This window comes from Hermetia illucens, chromosome 1 (assembly GCF_905115235.1).
Source record: "Hermetia illucens chromosome 1, iHerIll2.2.curated.20191125, whole genome shotgun sequence".
Classification (NCBI taxonomy): domain Eukaryota; kingdom Metazoa; phylum Arthropoda; class Insecta; order Diptera; family Stratiomyidae; genus Hermetia; species Hermetia illucens.
The window spans coordinates 183167404-183194990 of NC_051849.1; positions in this window are offsets into that span (position 1 = coordinate 183167404).

Here is a 27587-nt window from a genome sequence, read left to right on the forward strand (position 1 = left end):
ATAAAGACCGGTCACAAACGGCTCTCCGAAAAAGGGATTACAAGGCTACCGCGCGTCAAATTAGACAATTGTCGTTCACTTCCGAGTTCTCTGCGAATATTGTTAACGCCAGCGGTGATTCGAACATAGTGGCAGACGCACTGTCGAGAATTAGTTCTTTAACAATACACAGCGATATCGATATTCAGGAGTTCATCGATGTGTAGAGAAACGACAGCAAACTGCGGAAGTTGTCACAAGACAGCACATCGTCACTCCAATTTACACCGACATAGATTGAAAACCAAGGCGAATTGTTTTGCGACACGTCTCTCGGCGTAACAGGGATTTACGTTCCGGCATCGTTGAGGAAGCGAGCATTCAACATCCTAAATCGTTACTCACACCCAGGAATACGACAGACCGTACGAGCCATATCGTTTGGCCAGGAATGCGGAATGACGCCGCACAAAGGACTTCGAGGACCGATCAAGGTACTCAATTTGAACTGGTACTTTCGGCGAGCTTACGAAACGAAAATATTCCCCGAAACGAACATTCTCGTGGTCTGCTTCAGATTTATGAGGCCTGACAACGTCAATCACGGTAAATGTCTACTGCAAGCAACTAGACGATATGATGCGAAATTTTGCAAGTAAACAATCGAGATTGATTGGCTAAACCTCTTGCTGCACAACAATGGTCGATCACATCCCACCAGAGTGATCGTGGTAAAACTAGGTCATCGACTCCCGTGAACATAGCTTCAACGTTGAAGAGACAACTGGGTAAACATAGATAGATAGGCGATTAAAACATGGAAACTACTCAATATTCTATTCTACTTTTGTAGTTGACAAAAGTCAACTCGAATGATCATTTGATCAACCCCAACTCTCGCGCTCATTACAATAGAACTTCATTGCTTAAGCATACCTAAAAAGATCTTAAAGACAGCTCCTTAGTGAATATAAACTGATTATTCGAACAATTTCGTGAATTCTTAAAAATAATCTTAAAAAATCTTAAAAATAAGAGTTATTGCTACTTAAATGCTAATTATAGAAATATTAATAAAAAACCATGGTAGTGCAGCATTGAGCAATATTAGAAAAGATACATTTGAATCTTTTAGCTATTTTAATTCAATACCCTTTCCATTTATGACATTCAACTGAGTGTATAAGGAAACCGGTAACATCTGTCGGTTGGTTAAATCGAGTTTATACCAATCATTTATTACACATGTCAACCAGAAAAAAAATAATGCCGCGTGAATTGCGTTTTATGACTGGCATGTTGATCAATAATTACACGTCAAAATTACATACCGTTTCGTAACGATTCTTAATTATAAATTTTTTGCACAAGGACCGGTTTTAGGTCATTTCGTTAATTATAAATTCTTCCCAACCGGTATACCTCCCGTCAAAACTAAGAACAGCTACAGACGCTGCAATTTTGAAATTCATTGCGCAAACTTACTAAATTTTTGACAGTTAATAAAAGCGTTCATTACTAGTATAACGCTTATTTTTTTAACAATAGGTCCACCATATAATACAAATAACCGTTAGCCACCGTGTGTCCGGGCAAAAATCAAATGTAGCCGTAATTTTTGGAATCGCGTTGAGAGGTCGCCACTATCGCTTTGTAAAAAGTTAACGACACTAAGCCTACCAATTCTCGACGCGACAGTCTCAACGTAACCACAATGACACCCAAGTCAAATTTCGTTTGGACGAAAAAGACCCACGTTTACGGGGAGCATGTGTCAAAAGTGTAAGTCAGTTTTTGTTCTTGTTTTCAAATTTCGTTTTAAAACTTTTATTGTGAGCGAAAATGCACCAGAAAAACTCCTGGCACACAATAAAGTACGAAATTATTTTAGCAGACTTTGGAGAAAATGGAGTAGCGGTCGAGCGAAGAAATTCGTCACATATTGCTTCCTCGGGAGAAAGTAAATCATTCCGGTGACGAGGGCAGTGAAGACGACGAGTGTAGAAGATGACAGCTGCAGTTCCGAAGCAGGCGTGTCCAATATACACTCTAAAGAAGTGGATGACGAAAACGGACGAAGACGGAAACTAACGTAATGCCCCAGCAAAAAGACGGAAATACGCCTATGGCAAAGACAAGTTGTGTCCAGGCTCCGAAAGTAAGAGGACGCCGATCAACGGTAACAAAAATTTTGCCTCAAGTTTATAACGTCATTACGTCAGCAATTAATTTTCATTGTGTATCCGCTACAATATTGCCTGGACTCAAAGACGAGTTGTGTAAACCCAGCCGAACGAATTTCATCAGACAAAAAAAGATTCTGTTGTGAAGAAGGCGCATTGCATCAGTTTAGATCAGGCATCCACCCAACAAAGAATTATATTCCCACTTTCAATAAATCGTTGTTGTGTTAGTAACGGGTTTTGGCTGTTCATAAGTTCGTAGTATCCTAACAAGTTGTAGCGATATGGTAATGACATGGCAGCACCAACATGGCAACGCCTTTCAACAGCTGATATGCTCAACAAAGTAACGTCACTATATGGACCGGCAAGGATATAAATTCGACGCCATCCGACTCTTTTAGACGCTCTATCTCGCGACCTTCTCGGTGTTTGTAACTTAATTGTTTCCCGAATTTGAATAAATGGGTAGAACCGAAAAACGTACTTTTTTCATGTTTCTACATTGGTGACCCCGACGACTAGAGTTAAAATAAAAAGTGCAGTGATCTTAAATTTCCATAAGTTTAATCGACACCAAGCGCGAGTTACAAAATGGCCACTGAATCCAAATCGCCAGAGATGCCGAAAACATCCCTTCAGAGTGATTTCCTGCTGCCGATAGCTAATCGACCAGCAGGCGTATTTGTGGAAGCGGCACGCATACAAAAATTTCCGTCATTTTACCGACCCGACCCGGCATTTTGGTTTGAGCAGGTAGAGGCTGCGTTCCACACTAATCACATCACGTCGGACGAAACAAGATTTAAGTACGTGATACAATTTGCCGAGCCGGAAATCCTTCCGCATGTGATCTCGATAGCACGCAATCCTCCGGCAACAAATAAGTACGAAGCCGTGAAGGAGAGGATATTGGCAGCATTTGTAGAGTCCGCCGAATCCAAGCTGCGACGACTTTTCCAAGGGAAGAATTTGGAAGGAAAGAGACCATCGCATTACCTGCAGGACTTGCGAAACACTTGGCGGGGAGCAGGTAACTGACGCCATGCTAAGATCGTTGCTACTTGAGCAATTGCCCGAAAATATTCGAATGGTGTTAGCAATTTCTAACGAGGCAGACGTCGATAAATTGGCGAAAATGGCGGATTTAATGATCGAGATGCAACAACTGCCTTGCATTTCCACCGTTCAGAAGGCACCCACGGAAAATGATGTCTTGGAGCAAATATTGAGCCGAATTGACCGACTGGAAATCACGACACGCAACCGGTCTCGATCCAAACAACGGAGCACCAGAAGGCAAAGATCAGGTTCACGGAATCGAGGGTTTTGCTTCTTTCATCAACGGTTTGGGAAACAAGCGCGTAATTGCCGACTGCCATGTAAGTGGCAAAATAATTCCGCGACTTCGGAAAACTAAATTCGTCGTCCAGAATTTCGGCGGTCGAGGACGACCCCTCTCACAGTAAACCCAGCCGATTATTAGTACTCGATCGGAAAAGCTGCATGCATTTACTGGTGGATACCGGTGCTGATATTTCAGTTTTGCCTAAAGACAAAAATCAGCACACGCCAATGCAATTTCAGCTTTATGCCGCCAACAATACGCCGATCAAAACATATGGACATCGCATCATAACGCTCGACCTCGGCTTACGACGACCGTTTACCTGGAGGTTCGTTTTAGCGGATGTTCGACAACCAATAATCGGTGTCGATTTGCTGCACCATTATAGCTTATTAGTGGACCTACGCAGGAGGAAGATAATCGACGAAAAGACCAACTTATCCTGCATCGCAAAGCTCACCGGCACCATAACTTGTGGTATGACAACACTGAAGTCTAGCGAAAGTTATCATGACATTCTGAGAGATTTTGCCGACATCACAATTTCATCTGACGGAGCGAAAGTGATGGCTCATGATATCTACCACCATATCCTGACTAAAGGACCGCCTGTTTTTGACCGACCCAGACGATTAACGCCCGAAAAACTGCGCGAAGCAAAGGCCGAATTTGACTACATGCTACAACAGGGAGTTTGCCAACCATCGAGTAGCCCATGAGCGAGCCCGTTACACTTGGTACGGAAGAAAAACGGGCAATGGAGACCATGTGGAGATTGTCGGCGTTTGAACGCTATCACCGTCCCAGATAAGTACCCCATCGCTCACATTAGTGACTTTGCGCACAAACTGAGTGGATGCAAGGTATTTTCCACGATTGATCTGACAAGAGCATACCACCAGATTCCTTTAGCACCCGAGGACATTCCCAAAACAGCTGTCATTACTCCTTTTGGGCTTTTTGAGTTCCGAGCTTTCCAGCGGTACATTGATCATGCACTCCGCGGATTGGACTTCTGCTATGCATACATCGATGACATTCTTATCGCTTCTAAATCGAACGAGGAGCATCGGAAGCACTTATTGACAATATTTAATCGACTCCGTGAATACGGATTATCCATCAATGTCGATAAATGCAGCTTCGGAACATCTTCTGCCGAATATTTAGGATATTTGGTGACCGAAAATGGCATCAAGCCCCTTCCAGGTCGAGTGGAAACCATTTTGAATTTCGGAAAACCGTCAACAATTGCCGATTTGCGACGATTTCTAGGAGCTGTTAATTTCTATAGAAAATCGTTGCAGAATGCAGCCGAAATTGAAGTACCTCTCCACGAGTATCTCATTGGTGCAAGGAAACGGGATAAACGCAAAATCGAATGGAATCCACGAGCAGATGTCTCATTTGAAAAGTGCAAACAGCAAATTGCCAACGCTGCGTTACTACGACATCCCATTGAGAATGCACCATTGGCCATCAAATCAGACGCATCGGACACGGCTATGGGAGCAATCCTCGAACAGTCGAACAACGATGTTTGGAAACCGCTCGGTTTCTTTTCAAAGGAGTTCTCCGATACACAACGTAAGTACAGCACTTACGATCGAGAACTCAAGCAATCTACAGTGCAGTCAAGTTTTTTCGCTACATGGTCGAAGGTCGTCCGTTATTAATCAAAACCGATCATAAGCCGATAACGTTTGCCTTCCAACAGAAAGCCGATAAAGCTAGTCCACGGCAATTAAGGCAACTGGACTATATCGGCCAATTCTCGACCAATATCATATACGTCACTGGCGAGGAAAGCGTTACAGCAGACGCCTTGTCCCGAATTAGTGCTGTTACATTGCCGGTTGCCATAACGCCCGAAGAATTAGCTACAGCGCAACGAAACGATGGGGAACTCCAACATCTACTGCGTTCTGAAACTACTTTGGATTTGAAAAAGTTGCGAGTTGACGACAAGGATACAATGTTGTACTGCGACGTGTCAACTTCCCAAATACGGCCGTATATCCCAATAATTCTCAGGAGGAGAATATTTGAGATTACTCACCGACTATCTCATCCAAGCGGACGCGTCACGAAGAAGCTGATTTGCCGAAAATATGTCTGGCTCTGTATGTCCAAGGACATTCTCGAGTGGGCACGAACATGTCTAGCGTGTCAACGAAGTAAGATTGGACTCGGGAATGCCCGAAGACCAAAGAGGAGAGCCCAGAATGCGTAAACCGCGGCTCAAACACGCACCCGGCCAGTTATAGAAACTGCCCGACGTTCATTCAGGTCCGCGCCAGATTGAACGAACAGACACTAGCGCCCAAGCTAACACCCTCACCAAAGCTACCAACCTTACCCAAAACACCAACCAACAACACAATCCACACGCACAATCCACCACTCCATACACAAACCTACGCCGCCATCACCAGGAACTCCACGCGTGCGCAACCTTCCTCGCCTATTGATAGGGAAATTCTTTCCCTATTCAATACCTCCACTGCTGCATTGGCAAGCAAATTACCACAATTCTTTCCAAGCTACCATTCGCTGTCATCTCCGATGGAAAAGAGACTAGCTCTCATTTCCTTCCTGTGTGAAATCTCCCCAGTCAACGGGCAGTAATGTAGCACTCCACACGTCATCCCACACCTTTTTCCCACAAATCCCACATCCAAATTACTAACACGTCAAGGAGGTTTTTTAATTTTTCCTCTTACAGCTAACCACTAAGAATATACTATAATAAGTAGAGCTTAAGTTAGACATTAAATATACTATAAGTTAGTCTCTAGGTAAAATTTATTAATTGTTAGAGATAAGTATAGCCCTAAGTTTTAGCCAGTCCAGTCAGTCAAGATTCGAGTTCAGTCGTAGCAGCAGCCGCGTGCAAACGTGGCTCTCCGAACCTGAGAGTTGAATTATCAAGGACTGAGCACCGAGGAACCAGAGCCGACTCAGGTCGGCAGGAAGCCGCAAGCAACATTTGGACTTCTACGGAGTCCATCATTATCGGCCGACGTTAGTCGGACAGGTAACTATTCGCTAATTATTTTGTATTTTTTCCCCCCGGATGTCGACCTGGGTAAAGGTGAAGCGGAAGAAGCGCGCTACCACGCCGCTCGAAGACGACGCCACGGAGGACATCGACACCGTGGAGAACGAAGAACAAACAACAGCAACCTCTACGGACCGGAATGACCCAGCAGTGAGGATACAGTTCCTGATGGCGCACATCCAGCGCCTGAATATGACGATCCTAGAACTTCGGAAAAAGGTGAACGAGGCGGAGTGTGCACGGACTACTCCATCCACTTCTCAGCCCGTCTCCAACGAACCGTGCACTTCGAAGGCTATGTCAGCGAGCACCGCCGCCGCGAGTACCGCCGACATCAGCACCGCCACGTCGAAGCCAGCAGCAGCCAGCAACAGGAAAGTGCGAATTCCGCCGATCATCCTATGCGAGGACGAGGCAGCACTGCCCACCATCATTTCGGAGCACCTCGAGTCGCTCCCAGACAAGTACACTTTAAAAAAGAATGGCGGTAAAACCAAAGTGCTCTTGAATTCACTGAGTGACTTCAACGAGACACGGGATTACCTTGCAAGGAAGGAGAAGAGCTTCTTCTCCTACACCCCGAAGAGTTTGAAACCGGTTAATATGGTTATCCGGGGCTTGCATCGGTTCCATCCGAGAACCGACGTCATGACCGCCGTCGCGCAGGCCGGCTTATCTGAGGCCACAGACGTTAGGGAGTATGCGACAAGACGCTCTCTACGAGAGAATCGTTCGCTCGACCTCTGGCTCATAACTTTCTCACCAGGGTTCAACACGGCGAAGCTCGCCGGTGTGAAAACGCTTCTTAACACGCTCGTTAAATTCGAGCCTGTTAGGAACAAAGAGGTAATGCAGTGTAAAAACTGCCAGCGGATCGGCCACGCTGCGATCAATTGCAGCATGCCCTACAGGTGTGTGAAGTGCGTCACTTCGCACGCGCCAGGCAAATGCCTTAAAGCGCAGGAGGAGAAACCCGCCTGCATCAATTGTGGTTCGACAGAACATCCGGCGAACTATAGAAAATGTTCCGCCTTCTTGAATTTCAAGAAGGGCGCTGGTCACCATCAATCCGCTAAAATAAGCCCTGGCGTCTCCTACGCCCAGGCTATCCAAGGCATCCCGTTGAGGAAAAGCCAGCAGGCACCTGCTCAGACACCAGCCTCTAATGCACATGAGGTCATTAGCAGCAAGGCGCAGGAGCTGTTTAAATGCAGCCTGCCGGAACTCAGTCGCCAACTAAAGGCCTTTTTACCAGCCCTGTCCAGTTCCAAGGACATCTGGGAACAAAGGCTCCAAATGATTGCTTTTGTGGCGTCAATCTGCAAAGATTGAAGCTCCATTAGCAGTCCACTGACAGCTCCTGAAATGGAATTTTATTGCCTGGCCTTACCCTGGTAAGTCCAGCAAGTAGTTTTTAAGTACTTTTAGTCGTAAGAGGTTTTTAATTATCTTTCCTTTTATGTTTTAGGTAATATGTTCGCTTAATTAGTTAGTCTAGTCTGTAAACTTTTCTTCTTTAGGTTATGATTTAGATAAGAGGTAGCTCGTTAAATCTTCTTCATGTTTTATTTAATCACCCTCTGTGTCTGTAATTCTGTTAGGCTAAGGTTTATATAAATAAAAAATTGTGTTTCAGTTCCAGTCAGTCATATATTTCAGTCGGTGCCAAGCATCCGAGACGATCGGACGTGTGCTAACGAAAGTGCGGAGTGAAAAACCCAAAAATCGAAAGTGTGGAGTGTAAAACAAAACACAATCGCGATCGTAGTGTTTCCGAACAAACATTCAGTGACGAGGCGTTATGTCAAAACGCTCGGTTGACGAGAGGTCACTGTCGCCCCAGGGGATGGATCCTGACCCCAAAAGGATCCACCCCTATGGGGACAGCGAAGGCGAGGCCCCATCGAGCCCCGAAGACAGTCGGGAATCTGCCCCCGAGGATAGTGAGTCGGACAACAATACAAGAGGGGTTTTTCCTGACTTTCCCCTCTATAGCATTAGTCCTAGGATAAATTAGAACTACCGTAAATTAAGCCTAGTATTAAGCAAAATGTTGATTTTTAGGTAAAGTTAAGCTGTTAAGAGATAAGCCTAGTATTAATTCTAGTCATAAGCTATTTGTAATCCAAACAATAAGAAATAAATTGAATGTGTTAAGAAAAAAAACGTTCCAGTCAGTCATAACAGTTCCCGCTGATCTCCCGCAGAGATCAGTCGTGTTATAGTGAAGTGTCTGAAGACATAACCAAAAGTGTATACAGTACCAGTGCTACATCCGACAGTCGATCGACGGCAGAATGTCGAAGCGACCGATACACGAGAATACTCGTGAAGGGACACCGTCCCCGCAGCCAATGGGTCTTCCTGACCCAAAGCGGTCCCACTCCGATGGAGTGGACATCAACGAAATTGAACCATTAATTTCCAACATTTCTCTCATCCACAGCCACATGGATAGCCCAGAACTACCGTCATCCGACGAAGAGGAAGACGTAGCAGCTTATCGAAGCCAGGAAAGAAATCGCATGGCTGAAGCATCGCACCCAAAAACTGGAGGTCCTCTTTGGGATAGCCCCGGACGAGGAGATACCCTCCCCGGCTACCCACAACGCGACGATGCAAAACCATAGCAACGCTCAACAAAGACACGACACCCCACCCACGTGACGACTACTGCGATCACCACGACCACTACGTCGACATCAAACAGAAGTAGCGCCCATTCTGATACCCCAACGCCAGCTGAGGCATATCAACGATCAGCGTCAGCCCCACTAGCACAGCCAACCATACCGGCACCTCTGAAAAGCACATCACCAGCCGCCTCACCGTCAGCGCAGACATCACGCCAGTCCGCGTCATCACGTCCCGCCGTGAAACCGGACAACCTTCCTGCCACGCCGTCACAGCGTCCCGCCACCACATCAAATCAACGCCAACAAGTCGCGACACCTCCGGCGCGACAAACAATAAACACCGGACCGACGCCAAAAACAGTAAATTACCTCCACTCATAATTAGGGCTGATCCTACAAGCTCTAGTAAGGACCCTCCTTGTATTTTTCATGTTTAGATTAAGTTTGATATAAATAAAAATTGTGTTTTCGTCAATTCCAGTCTGTTAGGAGATACCCTCCCCGGCTATCCACAACGCGACGATAAGCAAAACCATAGCAACGCTCAACAAAGACACGACACCCACCCACGTGACAACTGCTACGATCACCACGACCGATGCATCGACATCAAACAGAAGTAGCACCCATTCTGACGCCCCAACGCCAGCTGAGGCATACGACGCCGCCAAATATCTTCTGAAAGATAAAAACCAAATTTATTTCACTTTCACGCCGGCTCATCAGAAGCCCATTAATCTAGTCCTTCGTGGTCTAGACTTCACATACACCCCTGAGGAGATTCTTAATGAACTCCACAGGGTCGGCGTCAAGGATGCGATGGCTGTTCGTCTATATGAGACAAGCGTATCACGAGGTAGCAGCCAAGACCTGCACCTGTTCCTTATTACATCCAGCCCGAACTACCAGCAGGCACCCCTGGCAAAGGCCCGCGCCCTATTCCACTGCATTGTTAAATACGAAGCAGTCAAAAATAAAGACATTATCCAGTGCCGGAATTGCCAACGTCTTGGCCACGCGGCCACCAATTGCAATCTCCAGTTTAGATGCGCCAAATGCACTAAGCCCCACGGCCCTCGGGAATGCCCGAAAACCAAGGAAGAGAGTCCAGAATGCGTAAACTGCGGCTCAAATACGCACCCGGCCAGTTACAGAAACTGCCCGACGTTCATACAAGCCCGCGCCAGATTGAACGAACCGCAGCCGCATGTGCCCAAGCTAACAAGCTTGGGGACAAGATGTCCGCCAAGAGGAGCAAAGTTATACTCCCTGGTGAAATGTTTTCCGAGGAGGACGGGAGCATGGGCCCCGGGGACGGAGTAACTTTGGGTCTGCAAAGGGAAATTGCAGACCTGAAGAGCGAAAAAGAAGCAATAGCACACCAGTTAGAGTGCCAGCAGCTGCTCATCAAGCAACTGCAACAGCAGTTGGCGTCGCTGGAGGAGACGGTCAGCTCTGGGCCGGCAGCAGTACTGCAGCAACGGAGACACCAGAAGCATGAACAGCAGCAACCACATCAACAACAACAGGAGCAGCAGGAAGCTTTCGCAATGGACACCGTGGGATCCCCTGCATCCTTCCCTGAGGTCATCATCGACGAAGGAGACCCCTTCAACTTCGTCCGGAGTTGCAAGAGCTACAAGAAAAATAATAATAAGGTTAGTGCAAAAATTGTAACCGCCCCACCACAGCCATCCGTAAATCCTTCCCCGTCCCCTAAGACTAAAAAGATAAAAATCCCAGCCATTACCGGGTACAATCTAAATGTGCCCCATTTTCTCAGGTTACTCAAGGCCAAGGGATTAAAAGCGTCCCTGAAGAACACGAGGGCGGATAGAACCCTCATTTTTACGGAGACGGCGGAAGAACACGCCCAGGTCTTCGCGCTCATGAAATAGAAAGGGCTTAAAGCCACAACAAGGACCCCCCCCCCCTTCTCTACGAAACCAGTCCTTAATAATCCGAGGTCACCACAGGGAAACGGACCCCGCGGACATCCTGCACGAACTACAAGCCGACCACCCTCAGTTTAAACTCACCACGGTTTCGAACTTAGTAACCCGCAGAGATAAAGCTCTGCATAGAGAAGTCCCTACCCTCCCGATGAAATCTCAGTCGGGACTATTTATTGCCACATTCGAGCCCTCTCAAGAGTTCACCGAAGTGATGAAGGTGAAATACATCCTTCATCAAAAAATTTCCTGGCAGAAAGTTATGAGCTTCGAAGAAGTGCAGTGTTATAACTGCCAAAACCTCGGGCACATTGCACAGAACTGCACTATTGTACACAGATGTGTCAAGTGCTCGAAAACACACCCTCGTGGGGAATGCACGAGGACAGCAGCCGAAGGAGCGCTTTGCTGCAACTGCGGTCAAGCAGGCCACCCAGCGTGTTATCGCGCCTTCCGCGAACTGGTGCAATACCTCGCGACGGCCTTCACCAACGAGCAGCGGCATTTCGCCGCAATAAAACTTATCATGAATTTATGGAGTTAAATATCGTCACGTTTAACTCCGCGTCCCTAATCTCACACGCCCAACGTGCCACTGCCCAAGTGTTGGTCGACAGCCTGAAAGCAGACTTCTACTGCGTTTCGGAAACCAGGTTAAATAGCAGGCATAACGTGCAATTCACCGGGTACAATGTTATCCGGAACGACAACAACACTGGCGCTGCCCTTTTAATCAAAAAAGACTATCAATTTGAGGAAGTCGTCATAGAAAACCTGCTGACCTCTACTTAGGTTCTAGAGGCATCCACAGGAAACCTAAACGCTTGAAAATTTGAACCGGGAACACCACAGTGAGCAGATCTAGTTCGATCAAATACTTGGGAGTAACTCTGCATGAACTCCTCAAGTTCAAACCCCACCTTCAGCTCGCTATCAGCAAGGCACGCGGTGCAGTTAGTGGAATCTACTCTCTTCTTCGCAAGACAGTAGGTCTCAGTACCAAAATCAAACTGACTCTGTATAAGGCACTGATAAAATCCGTTATCTGTTACGGAGCACCAACTTGGATCTCATGCTCCAACCAAGCCATGGCAAAATGCGAGTCATTCGAACGCCGAATCCTTAGACACTGTACAGGCTTGTCATACAACTGGAAAACTAAAAAGATCGGCAAAAATGCCGAAGTGTATAAGCGAGCCAAAGTCAAACCACTTCGAGAATACGTTCTCACACTAATGGAAAGGTTCTTCGAAAGAACGGAGGACCACCCCAATCCATTAATTCGGCATCTCTACCAACAGGGTAAAACCTCCCCATTTACGATTGGTTCGAAAAATTCTACAGCGGAGACCTGACACTTGAAGATGAACCTCGCTCAGGAAGACCCTATACGATTGACGACGATATCCTGCGCAACAAACTGGAAGCGAATCCTTTTCTTTCGACACGTATGCTTGCAGAGGATCTCGGTGTATCAAAATCAGGAGTAGCAGTAGCCATTACGCGTCTTGGATATGTTTTGAAGAGCACAAAGTGGGTACCGCACGAACTGACTGAGCGAAATCTGGCCGATAGAGTGAGAATTTGCTCCGCTAACCTTTTACGGAACGAAAACGACCCTTTTTTGAATCGATTGGTAACTGGCGATGAGAAATGGATTGTGTACGAAAACGTAGCGAAGAAACGAGCCTACACTCATCGAGATCAACCGGGTCCATCGGTAGCAAAGCCGTCTATTCATCAGCAGAAGCGAATGCTCAGTATATGGTGGGACGTTCGTGGCCCCATACACTACGAGCTTTTGGGACCAAACGAGACCATTACCGCCGATAAGTACTGCGAGCAGCTCGACAGATTAAACACCCAGCTACGTTCGAAACGACCAGCATTGGTCAACAGGCGAAATATTGTCTTTCATCATGATAACGCCCGGCCGCATACATCTTTAACTACTCAGCGAAAATTGAGTGAGCTTGGCTGGGAAGTTTTGAGTCATCCTGCGTATAGTCCCGACCTTGCTCCTTCTGATTACCATTTGTTCAGGTCCCTCCAACATTTTCTGGATGGTAAAAAAATGACTTCTGAAGCTGACCTCCAAAGTGCACTTCGCACGTACTTTGAGGGGAAGGGGGAAGAGTTTTATAGAGGGGGGATTTTGAAGTTGCCCGATAGATGGAGGGAAGTCGTATCTAATGGAGGCAATTATATATTAGATTAAATAATTAAAGGTTTTTATAAACTTATCTGCTGAATTCTGTCTTTGATTTGTGCGAAAACTTTGTGGACAACCTGATAGTTAAGAATTATTTATGTTAGGCTAAGCTAGGTTAAGTAAAATAAGTTAGGTTAAAATAAGTTAGGTTAAGTTACTTTTAACCAGGTTAAGTAAGTAAATTTCATACCTTCTCCCGCCTTTAGTGCGGGCGCAGTTTGAAAATGCCAAGTTCGATTACAAAATTACCAAGATCGGTGTATATAAATAATAATATACACAGTAAAGTAGACTACAGAGAAGGTCGGGTTGGCCAGACTATGTAATAGTCACCCGTTTGATAGGGTTAAGATGAATGAGCCGTTATTTAACCTAACAGTAAGTAATCATTGTCTAGTTGTAAGTCACTATTGGATAAATAAATGAAAATGAAATCAGTTCCAGTCAGTGCAGTGTTACGGTCGAGTCACGGTCAGACGTGATTCCCTAAGCAAAAAGTGTAACTTGTTCCTGCCACATCTACGCCGGCCGGTCATCTCGGTCAGCGTTCACATAGCCAGCACTGTGTCTCCTCAGCCTGGAGACTTTCCGCCTGCGAACCATCTAGGCCTCCGCCTTGGCTAAATTATTAATTTGTCTTTATTTTCCACAGGCATCTCATCCTAACTTTCACCATGGCCGAATGGGTGAAGGTCACGCGCCAGAAGCGCGGTGCACCACCCGCTCCATTACCGGACGAAGCGCTGTGCGAAGCGTCTTTGGACTCAGCTCCTGAAGAAGAGAAAAAAACCGCCTCAAAGCCCCGCTGGAACACTCCAGCCGAAAAGATCGCCGGTTTGAATAGGATTATTAACCGGCAAAAGCTCACCATCATGGAACTAAGGAGTAACATCGCAGCACCAGCGACGCACTCTTCAACATCACAAGGCGCACCAAACGACGCCAAAAAGCAAACCAGCGAAAAGGTCCCTCCAATAATCATCACGGAAGAGGATTCTGCCATCCCGCAGATCATCTCGGTGTACCTGGAGAAGCTGCCCAAGAAGTTCACACTGAAAAAGCCCAAGCTGGCCTCTCAGAAGCCACCGACGTCCACCAGTACGAGACCCAACCCTCCATCCAGGAAAAGAGGAATCTCAACCTCTAGCTGGTCTCGTTTCATCAGGTTTCAACACCGCGAAACTACTGCACACAGTAGTACGTTTCGAGGCAGTACGCAACAAGCGTACAATGCAGTGTAAGAACTGCCAGCGCCTCGGCCACGCTGCAGCCAACTGTTTCATGCCATACCGGTGTGTGAAATGTGTGGACACACATGCACCCGGCAAATGCGCCAAAAACTCTGAAGAGAAGCCCAGCTGCATCAACTGCGGATCCAACGAGCATCCTGCAAACTATCGTAACTGCAGGACATTCCAGAATTTCAGAAAACCAGCACAGGACCAGTCCCGTCTTAGCTTTAACTCGGCCAGGATCAACGCGGGCATATCGTACGCCCAAGCCGCTCGCGGAATTCATAACAAACCGTCGTCAACTACTACCGCCTCATCGACGACGTCTCACACATTAGACAACAAGGCCCAGGAGCTTTTTAATTGCAGCCTGTCCGACCTCGGGCGCCAGCTCAACACATTCATTCCGGCACTGTCTGCCTCCAAAGACATTTGGGAGCAACGGATGCAATTACTATCGTTTGTCATGTCATTTGGTAAATAAAAATGTTCCTGTCTCACACCGAACTTTGTGTTTTTAGTTCCAGTCACTGTCATATTTCAAGACTCATTTCAGTCGCAGCAGCAGCCACGTGCAGACGTGGCTCTCCGGAACTAAGAGTAAAAATATCGTCGACTGAGCACCCAGCAACTAGAGCCGACTTCGGTCGGCAGGAAGCCGCAACCAACATTGAACTTCTCTGAACTCAACGCTATCGGCCGACGTTAGTTGGAAAGGTAATTTTTTCATAGATTATTTTTTCCCCAGGATGTCGAACTGGGTGATGGTGAAGCGAAAGAAGCGCGCAATCGCGCCGCTTGAAGATGACGCCACGGAGGACATCCACACCGTAGAGAAGGAGGAACAACCACCACAACGAGCGCTACGGAACGGAACGATCCGGCAGCAAGGATCCGATTCTTGATAGCGCACATCCAGCGCCAGAACCTCACGATCCTACAACTTCGAAAACAGGTAGAGCAAATGGATAGCGCACGGACTACTCCATCTACCCCTCAGTCTGACCACAACGCACCGTGCAATTTTAAGTCTACGTCAGCGAACACCGCCGAAAACAACACCACCACGACGAATCCAGCACCCGCATCAACCAACAAGAAAGTACGAATTCCGCCCATCATCCTGTCTGAGGATGAAGCAGTACTGCCTGCCATTATCTCGGAGCGCTCGGAGTGCTCTTGAACTCACTAAGTAACTTCAACGAGACAAGGGATTATCTGGCAAGAAAGGAGAAGAGCTTCTTCTCCTACACCCCCAAGAGCTTGAAACCGGTTAATATGGTTATCCGGGGCTTGCACAGGTTCCATCCAAGAACCGACGTGATGACCGTCATCGCGCAGGCCGGCTTATCCGAGGACACAGACGTCAGAGAGTACCCGACGAGACGCTGTCTTCGAGAAAATCGATCGCTCGACCTTTGGCTAATCACGTTCCAGCCAGGCTTCAACACGGCGAAGCTCGCCCGTGTAAAGACACTCCTGAACACGCTCGTTAAGTTCGAGCCTGTTTGCAACAAAGAGGTGACGCAGTGTAAGAACTGCCAACGAATCGGCCACGCTGCGATCAATTGCACCATGTGTGTGAAGTGTGTCATTACCAGCAAGGCGCAGGAGCTTTTTAAGTGCAGCCTGCCGGAACTTTGTCGCCAACTGAAAACTTTTCTACCAGTCCTGTCCAGTTCCAAGGACATCTGGGAATAAAAGCTCCAAATGATTGCTTTTGTGGCGTCAATCTGCAAAGATTGAGCCTTCATTAGCAGTTTACTGACCGCCATCAGCTTTTAAGGAGCCAGCCAAATAGCTAAGTTGCTAAAGGTAAGGAAAACCTGGCGTTACGGTTAATTAATCTTACTCTTTCAAATCACTGGCGACAATGGAGGAGCCGTCTAGTGGCTCCAAGCACTGCAGAACCAACCTGGAAGACCTCGAACCGAAGGACGCCTCAGAAGACGAGTCTAGCATAACTGAACTACCGATGACATCCGAGATCGAGTACCACTCGGACGAATCGAATGAAGTCTCGTCCCGCACCACCGCACCCGACCATCCAGAGAAGGAAGACTGCTCCTCTCCCTCATCGCCCAACAAAAGGAGCAAATCGTCGCCCTGAATTAGACGATAAACGACTTGTGCGACACGCTTAAAATTCACAATCTAAGCCGACTTCCCGGACAAAGTATGGGAGGAAAAAGCGCCAATCACGAAGCCGAAACAGCAGACTCCCGAAGCGACCGACGTTCCGCCCTTAGGAATAAAAAAACGCACCATCGACGCTCCTTCAGTGCCCGCATCACGCCAGCATTCATCCGTTCGACCTTCAGCTTCAGCAGTCGTGTCAGCAACTCCACCATCGAGAGGATCCGCTAAGCAAGTAAGTGGAACCACCTCCCTATCTTAAAATCCCACACCCAACACAGCTAGGCCGAAAAAGGTGGAAAAACTACCTCCCTTTGTTGTTATGGAGAGCCCTGAGTCTTTCCGTAACGAAAACTCGGATTGCAGAAGCAATCCCTAATAATTTCGTAATTAAACGGACGGGCAATAATACCCACCACATCTCAGTAACCTCCACGGAAGACTACAACAAGGTGAAAAGCGTCTTAGTTGGGAATAAGAATAAATTTTAAAGCTTCACGCTACCCTCTGAAAAAAACTACCTCCCTAATTACTCGTGGCCTAGACCACACATATTTCCCTGAAGAAATCAAAGATGCCCTCTGTGCCCAAGGAGTCAAAAACATCAAAACCATTAGGCCCTTCATTACGACAAGGCCTAAAACCGAAAACCGCCAGAGCAGCCTCTGGCTAATCACTTTCGACGCAACCTTTGACGAGAGTCAACTCACCAAAGTGAAAGCCGTCCAACGCACGATTGTTCGCTTTGAGCATATAAAAACGAAGCAAATTTTGCAATGCAAAAACTGCCAACGCGTTGGCCACGCGGCACCAACGCTGTGTCAAATGCGATAAATCCCAGTCCTGGCGAATGCAGCAAAACGGCGGAAGAGAAGCCGCAATGCGAGTAGCCACGACCATCCGGCTAACTACCGCAACTGTCCCGCCTTTATCCGTGCCGTCTCCAAACGGAACGCACAAAGACAACTATCCTCAAATTCGAGGAAAATTACAAACCCCAGCTTTACCAAACTGACGCTGTTTGGACTAACACGCAGCAAACCCCTCAAGGAAACAAAGCATGCAAGTGAACGCACAAGAATTTGTTGAGAAATCTCAACAATTATCGAATTGAAGATCAATTCGATTGTAGGTCCTGCCCTTTTTATCAAAAAACACAAGCCTCATATAGTACTCCTATGTGAGACCAGGCTCCACTTCCACTATAGACCTTCGTTCTCCGGATTCAACTTTTCTAGAACCGACCGCCACAGTCAAGAGAGCAACAACTTGGCTGGAGGCACTGCTATTCTCGCTTCCGACAAACTCCCAATCACTTAAATCTTCCCACCGGTCAACACATGTATGTCCCTAAAAGTAACACTTTTTCCTACAGAAACACACTCCTCCATCATCCACTTAGCCTCTGGCTACTGCTCAAACCAGTCCCTCGATACTGGTGACTTTTCAAGTCTCTTAAACTTCTGCGCGTCCCATCCGTGCCCCGCCAACAAATCATGGCACTTAGTCATCGGTGGCGATCTTAACGCGAAACATTGGTCCTGGCTTGATTCTGCCCACAACCCAAATGGCCTTCGCTTACACAACTAGCTCACTACCACGCCAGCAGCCCTGAATTTCCAGCACTTCAGTCCGACGCTGCCCAGTTACATTGGCCATCACTCCCAATCACACATCGACCACTTCCTTTTGACAAACGATCTAACCACAATGCCACATCCTAACACATTTCCCTCCCTCAATACTCTTCCAGACACCAACGATCATGATACAGTTGTACTTGAAATCAACCTTCCTGATCGCACTTCTCGCCCCAGCCACCGTAGTGTCCCTGATTATCAAAAGGCAAACTGGAGGCATATCAGCAAATCCATCTCACTCTCGCATATCCGAATTAACAGCACCACATCCATCTCCAATAAGGAATTTGACGAAGCAGTCAACCAATATACGAGCATCGTCAAAGAAGTGTGCGAAAAGCAAATACCGCAACGCTCCCTCAACTATAAAAATTTAACCTGTCCGCCTGAAGATCTCCTAAGGGACATTAAACTGAAAAGATCCCTTAGGAGAAGACTCTTCTGTCGCGCCCTGAAAATCGAGATCCACTATCTCGATAATTCGATTCGTCTGAGAATCCAAACTCTATACACCGAGCACCTCCACCGTCGACTTTCCAACATTGAGCTAAACCCTCACACCTACCGTGAACTGATGCAAACTTGCCCCAGACTTGGCAAGGGTAATATCCCAAGCACGATATTGCCCCAAAATATTTCCCCACCCGAAAAAAGCGAACTTTTGGCTAACCACTTTTTAAAGGCTCATCAGACCACACTTCACCTTCGTAGCGAAAAAGCAGAAGAGGAAGTCACCTCCTCTATCGCCTCTCTTCTCAACTCATCAGTACTTCGTCCACGTGCCACCAACCTACCTTCACTCAGCGGCTACCTAGTAGCCTCACCTCCTTACAGCAACATCTCGAGCATCAAGTTATTGAAGCCTAATCAAGTTGCAAAACTTATTAAGCTCTCAAAGAACAAAAAATCCACCGGTCTCGACAATATCCCGAATATTGTCCTAAAGAGATGCTCCGCCTCTCTCAGTCCCTTCCCCTCCTTAATTTTTAACCACTGCATTCTCAACGCACATTTCCCCACTAGCTGAAAGAGTGCCAAAGTAGTACCGATCCCAAAGAAAAATGAAAACCCTTTGCTACCAGATAGCTACAGGCCATCAAGACCATGATTGACAAACGCTGATCCAGTAATATCACCCCAAACTTTCAGTTTGCGAACCGACCACAACACTCAGTCGAGCATGCACTGCTCGTACTTAAAACCGACATCCTACACGGATTCAACCGCAAAACAACGACCATCGCATGTCTCTTCGACCTGAAAAAAGCATTTGACTCTGTCTGGCAGCACGGACTCATTGCTAAACTTTCCAGGTCATTCCATTTCCATACACAACTTTGTAAACTCCTTCTCAGCTTTCTCCATGAAAGAAAAACCCAGGTGGAGGTCCAAAACCATCTCTCGAAAACCTATACCTGTCCCGCAGATATCCCACAGGGATCGGTCCTCTCAGCCACACTCTTCTCATTATTCACTACGGACATCCCAGCGCCGCCCGACGACCCCAATCCAATCAAAGTCCTGCAGTATGCTGATGATCTGATACTTTATGTATCAGTCAAAAACATCGCACAAGGAGAAGCTCGTCTAAATTCATACCTAGACGACTGACACCACTACTTCTCTAGGTGGAAATTGTCCCTCAATCCGACAAAATGTCAGACAATAGTGTTTCAGGGCAACACCAAACTGACATACGCCATCAAGCGTCACATCGGAGACATCTCCCTTCACATTAACTCCATCTCAATACCCAAAGTAGAGCAAGTGACATGCCTCGGGGTCACTATGAAAACTTCGCTCTCAAATACTCCACACATAGACCTCGCATCCCAAATCGAGAAATTGCGTCTCTGCGAGAGGAAAATACTGCGTCATTGCGCTAATATCTTCAAAAACGAGGACCGTACGAAATACACTTGGAACCGTGTCCTCTATCACACCTGCGAAGTCGCTAGGATTGACTTCGTCCTAATCAATAAAGAGCTTCGCTTCCTCGTCAAGTGTGAAACACATCCTAACTCGCTGGTTAGAGAGCAAATGAATATCGAATGCAGTATCGAGAATTATCTCCGCAGACACCATTTTTTGTTATTTCAGATAGCAGCAGAAGACGACCTATAGCCACGCAGGACGGGCTTGGGGACAAGATGTCCGCCAAGAGGAGCAAAGTTATACTTCCTGGTGAAATGTCCTCCGAAGAGGAGGGGAGCACGGGCCCTGAGGACGTAGTAACTTTGCGTCTGCAAAGGGAAATTGCAGACCTGAAGAGCCAAAAAGAAGCAATGGCACACCAGTTAGAGCGCCAGTAGCTGCTCATCAAGCACTTGCAACAGCAGTTGGCGTCGCTGGAGGAGACGGTCCGCTCTGGGCCGGCAGCAGTATAGCAGCAACGGAAACACCAGCAGCAAGAACAGCACCAACAACAGCAACCACATCAATAACAACAGAGCAGCAGGAAGCTTTCGCAATGGACATCGTGGGATCCCCTGCATCCTTCCCTGAGGTCATCATCGACGAAGGAGACCCCTTCAACTTCATCCGGATTTGCAAGAGCTACAAGAAAAATAATAATAAGGTTAGTGCAAAAATTGTAACCGCCCCACTACAGCCATCCGCAAATCCTTCCCCGTCCCGTAAGACCAAAAAGGTAAAAATCCCAGCCATTACCGGGTACAATCTAAATGTGCCCCATTTTCTCAGGTTACTCAAGGCCAAGGGATTAAAAGCATCCCTGAAGAACACGAGGGCGGATAGAACCCTAATTTTTACGGAGACGGCGGAAGAACACGCCCAGATCTTCGCGCTCATGAAAGAGAAAGGGCTTAACGCCACAACAAGGACCCCCCCCCCCCTTCTCTGCGAAACCAGTCCTTAATAATCCGAGGTCTCCACAGGGAAACGGACCCCACGGACATCCTGCAGGAACTACAAGCCGACCACCCTGAGTTTAAACTCACCATTGTGGCGAACTTAGTAACCCGCAGAGATAAAGCTTTGCACAGAGAAGACCCTACCCTCCCGATGAAATCTCAATCGGGACTATTTATTGCCACATTCGAGCCCTCTCAAGAGCTCACCAAAGTGATGAAGGTGAAATACATCCTTCATCAAAAAATTTCCTGGCAGAAAGTTATGAGCTTCGAAGAAATGCAGTGTTATAACTGCCAAAACTTCGGGCACATTGCCCAGAACTGCACTATTGTACACAGATGTGTCAAGTGCTCGAAAACACACACAACGCAGCACAACCTGCTCCCACCCCCGCACCAAACGCCTTCCACGAACTGGTGCAATACGTCGCGACGGCCTTCACCAACGAGCAGCAGCAATTCGCCGCAATAAAACTCATCATGAATTTATGGAGTTAAATATCGTCACGTTTAACTCCGCGTCCCTGATCTCACATGCCCAACGTGCCACTGCCCAAGGTCGACAGCCAGAAAGCAGACTTCTGCGTTTCAGAAACCAGGTTAAATGGCAGGCATAACGTGCAATTCACCGGGTATAATGTTATCCGGAACGACCACAACACTGGCGTTGCCCTTTTAGTACCTCATTTTCGGTGGCGATTTCAACTCGAGGCACACCTCCTGGGACGATACGGCAGTCAACAGAAATGGGGAAACCCTGCTTAAATGGATCCAAGACCCTTACTCGCCAGCCTATGTCGATTTGGTCTTGCCAGATTCTCCGATAAGACCCAGTAGTCAATCAACCATCGACTACTTCCTCCTATCAGAGGAAACTTCCCTGAACTTTCAAGTGATATCTTGTAATACTCTACCAGGCATGTCTGACCATCTCGCAGTACAGCTGAAACTTTCCTCGTCTTCCCAACTGCGAAAGCGAGTGATGACCACCGTAAGGTCCTTCGCCCACACCGACTGGGACAAATTCAAGGCAGCCCTTGCACCAAGGCTGAACTTGAAAAAACTCGCAACTGACCGTAATCTATCAGACATGGAGATCGACGAAGCCATCACCTTGGCCACAGATGCCATTAATACTGCACGCAGAAACACATTCAAAGTCGATGAGTTACAATATAACAATATAAATTTTACGTAAATTATTTTTTACTTTTTTCCCCAGGATGTCGAGCTGGGTGACGGTGAAACGTAAGAAGCGCGCTACCGCGCCGTTTGAAGATGACACTACGGAGGACATCGACACCGTGGAGAAAGAGGAGCAACCAACAACGAGCGCTACGGACCGGAACGATCCGGCAGTGAGGATCCAGTTCCTGATGATGCACATCCAGCGCCAGAACCTGACGATCCTGGAACTTCTAAAGCAGATGAACGAAATGGAGAGCGCACGGACTACTCCATCTACTTCTCAGCCCGACTACAACGAACCGTGCACTTCCAAGGCTACGTCCGCGAACACCGCCGCCGCGAGCACCGCCGACAACAGCACCACCACGATAAAGCCAGCAACCGCATCGAGCAATAAGAAAGTGCGAGTCCCGCCATCATCCTATGTGAGGACGAGGCAGCACTGCCCGCCATCATCTCGGAGCACCACGAGTCGCTCCCGGATAAGTATACATTGAAGAAAAGTGGCGCTAAAACCAAAGTGCTCTTGAACTCACTAAGTGACTTCAACGAGACACGAAACTATCTTGCAAGAAAGGAGAAGAGTTTCTTCTCCTACACCCCGAAGAGCTTGAAACCGGTGAATATGGTTATCCGGGGCTTGCACCGGTTCCATCCGAGAACCGACGTTATGACCGCCATCGCGCAGGCCGGCTTATCCGAGGCCACAGACGTCAGGGAGTATGCGACGAGACGCTCTTTACGAGAAAATCGTCCGCTCGACCTCTGGCTCATAACGTTCACACCAGGGTTCAACACGGCGAAGCTCGCCCATATATAGATACTCCTTAACACGTTCGTTAAATTCGAGCCTGTTTGAAACAAGGAGGTGACGCAATGTAAGAACTGCCAGCGGATCGGGCGCGCTGCGGTCAATTGCAGCATGCCCTATAGGTGTGTGAAGTGCGTCACTTCACACGCGCCAGGAAAATGCCTTAAAACGGAGGAAGAAAAACCCGCCTGCATTAATTGTGGTTCAACAGAACATCCGGCCAATTATAGGAAATGTTCCGCCTTCGTAGTGTTCAAGAAGGGCGCAGGAAACCATCAATCGTGGCATAATCCTTCCACAAACAGTAACGGCATTAAACTCCACACCTGGCTCACCTCCAACTCTAACAACCTATCACTCGCTCTACTTCCCTCATCTCATCCTACCTTCCACAGAGGTACAACTCTGTCATTCCTCGACCTTTTCCTTGTGGGCGACAACTATCTCACCCAACACACAAACCGATCCGACCTCCCTACTATCCCAGGGATCAGTGATCACGATGGAGTCATATTCACCTTTTTTCCAACCTCACCTAATCCACAAATCCCTACCCAAACTCCTTCCAAACTACTCGGCTGCAAACAAGAATCTATTAAATTATAGACTAGCCAACCAGTTAGCAAAAATAAATCTACCCGATCAACCCTCTCCCGACGAAATCGACTCGGCTGTTATCTTCATGTTCACCCAAGCCACCCAATCATCTTGTGAACAAACTATTCCCAAACGTCCCCTAACGTACGACGGCACAATCACTCTCCTCATCTCATTAAAGAAAAGAACACTCTGCGCCGCGAACTACACCGCAACAGACACTCCCCTCAATATGACACCTAAAACCGTCGCATTTGTGGCCAAATCAGGTCCAAGATCCAATCCCTATACTTAGAACACCATACCCTAAATAACTCCAAAATTTCCCTCAATGCCGACATGTATAAAAACCTAAAATAATTGCATCCACCACCCAACCTATCCTACCCCAAACATTTCCAACATCGCCACCTACGGAGGACATCAACTTCGTGGAAAGGACGGAGAACCGGCAGCGAACGCTACAGACCGGAACGATCCGGAAGCGAGAATTCAATTCATGCTTTAACGCCAGAACCTCACGATTCTGCAGCTGCGAAAGCAGATCGAGCAAATGGAGAATGCATGCACTGCCCCATCCACTCCTCATCCTCACCACAACGCACCGTGCGCCACTAAGTCCGCGCCAACGAACACCGCCGCTGCGAGTACCGCCGACAACAACACCACCACGACTAATCCAGCATCCGCTTCCATCAACAGGTGCAAAAATACCTCCCATCATTCTATGTGAAAATGAAACAGAACTTCCCGCCATTATCTCGGAGCACCTCGATTCGCTCCCAGATAAATATACCCTCAAAAAAGAGGCCAAAGTGCTCGTGAACTCAATAAGTGCTTTCAATGAGACCAGAGATTATCTGACGAGAAGAGCTTCTTCTCCTACACCCCCAAGAGCCTAAAACCGATTAACATGGTTATCCGCGGCTTGCACAGGTTCCACCCGAGAACCGACGTGATGACCGCCATCGCGCAGGCCGGCTTATCCGAGGCCACAGACGTCAGAGAGTACGCGACGAGACGCTCTCTACGTTTCAACCAGGCTTCAACACGGCGAAGCTAGCCCGTGTCAAGACACTCCTGAACACGTTCGTTAAATTCGAGCCTGTTCGCAACAAGGAGGTGACGCAGTGTAAGAACTGCGAACACATCGGCCACGCTGCGGTCAAGTGCAGCATGCCCTATAGGTGTGTGAAGTGCGTCATTTCACATGCGACAGGCAAATGCCTTAAGACACCGGTGGAAAAACCCGCCTGCATTAACTGTGGTTCAACAGAACATCCGGCCAATTATAGGAAATGTTCCACCTTCTTAGTTTTCAAGAAGGGCGCAAGAAACAACCAATCATCAAAAGTAAGCCCTGGCGTCTCCTATGCCCAGGCTACCCACGGCATCGCGTTAAGGAAAAGCCAGCAGACTCCTGCTCAGACACCACCCTCAAACGTAAGGTAATTAACAGCAAGGCGCAGCAGCTCTTTAAGTGCAACCTCCCGGAACTCAGTCGCCAACTTAAAACCTTTCTTCCAGCCCTATCCAAAGGGGAACAAAGGCTGCAAATCATTGTGGCGTCAATCTGCAAAGATTGAACCCTCATTAGTAGTTTACTGACGGCTCCTGATAGGGAATTGATTACCTGCCTTACCCTGGTAAGACCAGAACTTAAATTTTAAGAACTTTTAGCTGTGTTTTATTGATCTTCCCTCTTTTCTTCTTTTTCCTCTAGTTTATATATGTATGCTCAATTAGTCTAGTTTATCTTCCTTTTCAGCGGTCATTATAGACGAAGGAGACCCGTTTCACTTCGTCCGGAGGCACAAGAATGTAAAAACTAAGGTTAGTGCAAAAGTTGTAACTGCCCCACCACAGGCATCCGCTAATCCTACCCCTTCTCTGAAAACGAAAAAAGATAAGATCCCAGCCATAACCGGGTACAAACTTAATGTCCCCAATTTCCTAAGACTGTTAAAGACCAAGGGACTAAAAGCATCCGTTAAAAATACGAGGGCGGATGGAACCCTCATTTTTACGGAGACGGCGGAAGAACACGCCAAGGTCTCCGGGCTCATGAAAGAGCAAGAGCTTAACGCCACAACAAGGACCCCCTTCTCTTCGTAACCAGTCCCTGGTAATCTGAGGTCTCCACAGGGAAACGGACCCTACGAACATTCTACAAGAACTCCAAGCTGACCATCCCGAGTTCAAACTCAGCACGGTAACGAACTTACTCGCAGATACAAAGTTCTGCATAAAGAAGTTTCTACCCTCCCGATGAAATCAAAATCGGAACCTGCTATTGCTACTTTCGAGCGCTCTCAACAGCTCACCGAGGTGATGAAGGTTAGGTACATCCTTCATCAAAAATTAACATGGCAAAAAGTTAGCTTCGAAGAAGTGCAGTGTTTTAACTGCTTAAACTTCGGACACATAGCTCAAAACTGCACCATTGTGCACAGATGTATCAAGTACACAAAAACGCACCCTTGTGGGGAATGCACGCGAACTGCGGCCGAAGAACCGCTCTGCTGCAACTGTGGTCACGCAGGCCACCCAGGGAATTATCGCGGGTGTCCGGCTTACAAAGAAATGGTAGCTAGAAAGGAAGCTGCCAAACAAAGAATAGTTAATAACGACAATTGTATCATCGCGTGGAATTCTCGCGTTGAAGACGCATTTGAAACCAATAAGGAACTATTGGTATCAGCTGCTTTACTTACATTTTCAGCAGCAAACTGAATAGGAAGAACCCCACACTCCACAAATCCAAGATGGTTTTGCTCTCAGAGCCCCTCTAGCACCACGAAAAAGATTAACCCTTTGCTTTTATAGCAACTTTTCTTGCCTGTATTTACATAATATTAGCCAGTTCACTGACCAGCGAGTGCGGCCATGGGGTAAAGCCCGGTGCAGATCAATGGCCAGACGACCAGTTGAGACCGGTAAAATTCTTCTTGAAGAAGTTCGGTTCAGCGTTTACGACAAAGACTTACTGGCCATATATTCAGCGATCAAGCACTTTCGGGTTCCATTAGAAGGACGGGAATTTGCCAATAAAATCGATCGTAAGCCGTTGTATTTCGCTCCTCCACAAAAGTCAACGAAAACTTCACCCCGTCACCTGGAATAATTGGAATTTATATCCTAATTCACTTTGGAGATAGTGCATATTCAAGGACACTCGAAACGCTTAACTGCTATTACTGCTGAATCGCCAGTTGACATGGCTGACGTTGCACAGGGGCAATCAATTGATCATGAGCTGCGTTACTCAACGAACAGTAGCATTTCTTTGGAGCTGCGTCAATTTGATTCTGCCCATCGATTGTCACATCCCAGCCAATTGGAATCTATACTGTTTTGATCGTTGACGCAAATCAGCGGATGCAAGCTGTTCGAGAAGTCTCCTATTAGAGTGTGGTTCGCACCCAAGTCCAGCCAAGTATCCAACTTGGCGCGCTTATCCCTTAGGCGCGATGGAGTCCTGCTTCTTTTATCCCTCGCTGTCAAGTGAGGCTGTGGAGAGAACTAAATTAGGGTCTTACCAAATTGTTTCTGAAGTTCCAGCGAAACAAAGACACAAACACTCTTTTCGGGTTTCTTGAATATTTTATTTACTTTATCACTAACTTTCTACCTTAAACTTAAATAACCGAAAAAATCTCCAAACAGAACTTCCGACCCGACCCGACTCCAACGCGTTTGACCTCCCCACGACTAGACTTCCACACGTATGACTCCAACC